The following is a 6,538-nucleotide window of genomic DNA, read 5'->3' as shown; positions in this document are numbered from 1 at the left end:
TCGTTTCACCTGCGTTGTTTAGGAAGGACAAATGATTTTGGACGGAATTGAAGCTTTCGCTTAAAAGGCTTCTGTGTCTAGTAGCCGTGGATCACCAATACCTCCAGACAGCAACCTTGGTATATTACCGACAAAAGAGAAAAAACAAATAGGTAAATCATAGTAAGATACCATCCTTAGTTGTTAACAATAGATCAAGTTTCCTCTCAAAGGACTCCTGGGAAGCCAGTTGGACTAGGTCGGCCGGCAGCGAATTTCGACGTTTGACAGCTCTCAAGGAGTAGAAGTTGTGTCTACAGTCCGTTCTGTTGTGTTGTGTCTCCATTTTCTGGGTTTTATCACTTATGTTTGTGTTTTAAGCTAACTTAATAGGTGTTTAGAAGGATATCCAGAAGTAAATAAGATGCTGTAAGCCATTAGAAGGTGACCTCTAAAACGCCTGTACTCTTATGGGTAAGGGTCTAGTGAATGAAGACGCCCTTCATAAGGCTTGAATTTGAGTCCCCGAACTGATTTCGCTGCTCGTCGTTGGATACGCTCCAGAGTAACTTTATCATTTTGGAGTGAGAGAGGAAATACTAAGTTAAGAGAGTCTTCTGAAAAGGAACCAAAGACTGCATTTAAGCACGACTTCAGCCAAATTAAGTATTTCATAAGCACTTTACTCTTGGAAACAGTTTCAGGAATGAGCATTTGTGGGCTTTATAGAAAAGGACAAAAAGTACATTCTGAAAAACATCAGAAAAACGGCTTCTTTAAGTTTACCTTTGCTCCGTCTGAAGAGAGAAAACTAACAAGGGAAACTCACACAATTTGATTTGATCCAGAATATATGTCCGTGAGGATCTCAGCCTGGTTGATATTAACAATTAATTTAGGAAGTGATCGATGTGTAAAATCTGGTACATTCCCCTTCATCACCTACTGATCCCACGTAAACTTTGACCCATTCTTTTGAAGAACCTACTATGAAGTGCTGTCAGTATTGCTTCTAGTGAAGAACTTCGAAGCTTACATACACCAATCACGAAACTTCATTCATGTATTTTCATATCAGCGCCTTCAGGTTCTTTCTAAATTAGCGACTTCTTAGGTCCAAGCTATTGAATCTCGTAAATGATCTGTCGGAGGAAAGGCTGCTGTAAAATACATGTGATGAACCATCTATTTGAGGCTCTGTACAAGAGAACATGTTTTGTTCGGATGGATCTTTGTACTTCCCAATCAGGAAATTATTGTGGAATTCAAAAGTCTTTATTCTCAGTGTATTTTTTCCCGTAGTTATTGATACTCTCTGTACTCAGTTTTTGTCGCATAAGGTTAATCTTACCATTTGGGGTGAAATACAATTTTTCATTGATTTCACTACCGAGGAATTAAGGAACCGTCCACAACCATTAGCTTCTCATCAATTGGATATTGTTTCTAACATTGGTTATTGCGACGAATCTAGGCGGCTGGAAAGGTTCAATCAGACCTTATTTCGTCACATCGAAAATTTTAGGGGGATTTCACACTTACCCTGGCGCATACATCTTTTAACAAACTCAGGCCCTTGCTAGTCGATAGCAGGGTTGATTTCAAGCAAAACAATGTATCTTGGGGCTGAAGTGTTGATAGTGCTCGTTTTTATCCGATCGTGTTCTTTTTCATTCTTTCAGCTAACATGTCCAGAGTTGTTTCTCTGGTTGTAGCACATATCATGTCCGATATAATGTAGTTAGCGAGATTATGCGTGGAGATCATATCGTTGTCTATATTGACTCTTCCTATCGTGGTGTCAGCAACATGCTGTTTAGGCCTTCAGAATGACACATTTGTGGAAACTACACTATCCCTTCAAGATTTGAAGGACGACCTTGATAGTGAGTGATCAGAAATGACGAATCTATATGGAGCTTCCGTACTTCAGATCCAAACGATATAAAAAACAGAAAACTGCTGAAAACTAGGGGTTAAAATATCACTGGTGACCTTATTAGTTATAAGTACCGATTTTTTTAGTCTGCAGATCATTACTGTTGCCAAGATGGACCATGACTTACGGTCCCAATTTTTTAAGTATAACAACTAACCCTTAAACCTCTTCACTCCGTCTCCTAACCTTAAAATACTAATCCTTGAAGTTCACTACAAGAAAAATAACAGCCATTTATTTTGAGATACCGAAATCAAGAGTGTTAGCAACGAGTTATCCTGAATGTTGTGTTATAGGTCTAGTTAGTAGGGGCAATATATGACAGCATTGAATGCAAAGTAGCGTGATTGAGGGGAGCCACAACGTACCGTTTTGTTTGTACAGTTTTCCACTTCGAGAACAATTTTAGTATACCTAAACATTTTATCTGTTTTATCTAGTCTGAGCATTTTGTTTTCTCACGGTCACAAACTTTTGCTAGTACCTATCGAACAAGTCATATTTCAACATGATCATGAAGAGGACGTGCAAAAGATCTGAATGCGGTATTTCTGTCGCTGGTGGTATGCAGTGTGACAAACGCAGTGGTTCTTTTCACGGCGCACAGACAATGACTGCTTACAATAGACGCAGTAAGTCAAGTCGCAGATGGGTAAGTGGCACTTGCAACGTGGATGCTAAAGATTTTCGGACCAATACCATAGTTCTACTGACAAGTTTGCGAAAAAACCGTCAGTAAGTGTAAAAAAACAGTCCTCAGACGAGTAAACCAGCAAAGACGCGCAGTGAAGTAAAGAAAGGCGTCTTTGACGACATTAGTATCGATTAAACAGGCATCACTACTAGTGAGGTTGTAGTGGTATTGGGTCCTAACCACACACTCCTCCAAGCTGAACACGAGAAAACTTGGAAAACTGATGTTCAGTATTTAACGCGAAGATAAACTCAACGACGGAGAAGGCGGAAAGAATGAATCGAGTAAGTTCGTACTGATGGAACGGCATGGATCATACTTGCAGGCGCGGTAACTCTTAAGTCTTGTCACAATCTTTATTCATGTTAAATCTATTATTCTATCTTTAACTCAAGTTCGTTCTCCATCATATATTGGTGATTGTCACGATGTAGTAAGTTGGTGTAGATAATGTAACTTCCACGTATGATCTCATAAATTGGACAGTTACATCATAACAAATCTACTAATTTTAGGATCAGGTCTATTATTAGAGCAGTACTAATATCATAGCAGACCATAATTCTACGAGTTTATGATGAAACTCAGTGCCACCATAAAGTCGATGATGTTGGACTTTCTCTACAAACTTGTGTTCCCCAGAACAGGCTACCTGAATGCCACTGTAGTCCTCAAAAATTCTGCAGGCGACTGAACTCTTGTCAACGGGGTTAAAAAGGATCGAATATCACAGTCAAAAACGCTAAACAGCCAAGGTTTTTTAGGAATACCGACCACGAGATTGGCTTTGTAGTCTTCCAATAAAATTGTTTTGACTAGTTGACAAAGAGCGCGAGAATCCGAAGGACTGTCCAACTGCCAATCAACATGGACCACATTTATATGAACATTCATCAATATTAAGACAAACAGATCGACAAAAATTGAGCACTGAGAATGGTGAGTATATTACATTTCAAAAAGAATCCCAGTGATCCCCAAGCAACACAAAAAGGGGAAATAAAGGGGTAAATGCTTTGGTAGCGAAAGGGGAAATAAAGGGGAAAACGCATCAGAATGTCGCCTTTTTCGCCTGTCCGGGGGAAATAATGCGGATTTTCCCCTTTTTCGCCTTTTTGTCGACAAATTACCGACTTATCGCCTAAATATCCGCCGAATTGTCGCATTTTCGCCTAAATATCCGCCGAATTATCGCATTTTCGCCTAAATATCCGCCAAATTGCCTACTTATGCGCTTAATTGTCTACTTTTCGCATAAATACACACATTACCTCCTATTTTCTATCCATCGACAGAACCTCAAAGGTCTCCTATGTTCACCTTTATTTTCAACTGCAGACCAAAATATATCTGGAATGCAGTGGAAAAGCGGTAAATATTTCAAAAATTTTATTTAAAAAGAAAAGCGTATTATTGTACAACAGTAGAGCACAAGCTGAAGCATCGATTGTTATGCATATCCAATGCAATTGCTAATTCATTGTTATTTGAAATTATCTGAAAAAGAAGGAACAGGTTATAATTTATTCATAAGAAATGTGCATTTAATAAAAAGTTCACTGAAACTCAAACACACATTCTCAACACTTCAACAGTTTCCCATGTAAGTAAAAGAGTAAGCAGTTTGAAAGAATAATGTTTATTAAAATCGTGGTACAACATCAAAACAATTGCACGGACTATTGAGAATTGAGGTAGTCGTCCTGTGAATTCTGAATTTAAAAAAAAACACAAAAAATGTCACAACCATATCTCAATGACATGCTTTTGCACAACCAAATACTTGAAGCTGAACTTACGGTTATGTTCGTCAGTATTGTTGACTGTAACTATAGAGCCGTAGGGAGGTTATCACTTTAAATTAGTACATACCTGATTTTCTTTTCTTCTATTTCATTTGATCATCTTGTCTCGGAGGTCGTGAAAGTAACCTTGTGTCGCTATGTCGTATAGCTTACCAAGGTCTTTCTCATTTACAGAGGATGACAAAAAACGATGAGTTAAGGCACCTGAAGTTTAAGTAATAGATATAGGTTACATCGTACGCAGCTGTAAAACGTGCATTTATGTAGTGCTCGTTTTGAAGAGGTGCCAAGCCTATCGCTGAAGGACATGGATACATGGATAACGCTAAACGCCAGAAATTAAGATAAAAAGGTTTTGGCAATGTCTTTTCAAGAATCACCGGGCCTAAATACAGAAGGAACAACCTACATTCAGAAGCTTTCCATGCCGATACAAAGTCTAGTGTACGGCATTTACGGGGAAAGTCAGAAGGAGTACTTGCCACACAACCAGATATTAAATTATTTATGTCCCGAATTGCACATGAGTTAAAGTTCCGCAGTCTTCGGCGTGCTAAATCTATGAATAAATTAGCTAGTTTTTTGGTAACACCAAGGTACACCATGTGCATAGGATCTAGAGGAAAAGTTACAATCATATTAATAGAAAGCGTTTCCATTATAGAATGTCCTTGATGGTGACTTGATTGAGTCTGACGACGGAAAGTGTCATCTGTTCTTAAAGTATATACTCCATTTGGGAAGGTCGTTTTCCCCTCCAGCCGTCTCCCAACTACAATACACCTATCGCAACCTGCCTTACCGTTGTGGTTTACCGTGTACCTAACAGAAGAACGAGCAGGTGCGTCACATATAACAGCCGCCAACCTAATAGCTATACATTTATTAAACTTAACACTAAAAAGACCCACGTCAGTCATTTCTTTTATTTCAGAAATTGTGTCCGCAGAAAATTCGTTGAATTCTGCCGGCTTACTATTCCCTCCGTAGATCCCTATCATGAACACGTCACTAAGCCGAGGGGCAATGATCCGTCCAAGTATAGGCCATAACTGTTGATTGGAGCTTCTAGACATAGAAAGTCCATCTACATTGACATATAACTTTAAAGAGTCAAAATCAGTAGTACACAACCAAAGGTCAACGTATCTTAGCAGATTGGTTTTCAATCCTAGATGGTAGTAAACCCCACTGCCGATGAACTTTGTTTGAACACTTTGACATGTCTTCAGAACACCTCTGATGCTTTTCGGTATGTCCGGGATAAGAAATCTTAGACCATACAGAACCTGATCAGCATCTCTTATGCTCAGAGATGTATTTGACATTAGATACATCATGAAGTCGTTCACCAGTTCTTTGCGATTCACGAACTTCTGAGAGCACAAGTTCACTTCAGTATATCCTATAAGATAGATATTCACGTACGAATTTAATGTTCATACCACTATTATGTGAAAGCCTTTGATTGATGTTGCTAGTGGACGGTGTACTAGTCGAAGTACTTTCATTACAACTGACTTCTCTCTTTACTTCCATCAATTAAGTAAACAACATTGTTAAACTCAATTACCTTTTAGGGTGCTTTCATTAGCGAACTCACTGAACGAAAGAAAGTGATATTTTTTCATTAAAGCAGCTCTCATTTTATTCCACCTCCGATTATAAGTGGTTCTGTGACAACCAAGGGAACGTGACAAGTTCACAGTGGCCCTACGTCTACGAACATTCTCACTGACATCAGAAAAAGTCATATTATTGGCCTAAGAAGGTAATCAGTCACAATGAACCTAAAATCCTGAGAGCACGTCACTCACCTGCATCACGTAAGTTTTTTGTGATGGCTCCAAAGCATGTCGGAACACTTTAGCTAAACAACAAACGAAGTCACTCTATATGCGTATCAACCGAATGCCTGGTTCCGTATTTTGTACATTGTTTCTATGACAATACTTTTGTTTTTTTATTAACCGGTGCCTAAATTTGTCGAAGTTTATGAAAACTTCAGTTCCCGATGCGGTTCATTCAAACACTGTACGTTACGTAGGTCTGTCGACAAATTTCCCCCAAATACACGACGTAAGGGGGAAAAAGCGACATTTCCCCTTTATTTCCCCTTTC

Source organism: Schistosoma haematobium, chromosome 3 (assembly GCF_000699445.3).
Source record: "Schistosoma haematobium chromosome 3, whole genome shotgun sequence".
In the NCBI taxonomy this organism is placed as follows: domain Eukaryota; kingdom Metazoa; phylum Platyhelminthes; class Trematoda; order Strigeidida; family Schistosomatidae; genus Schistosoma; species Schistosoma haematobium.
Note: the sequence above shows the minus strand (reverse complement) of the source record.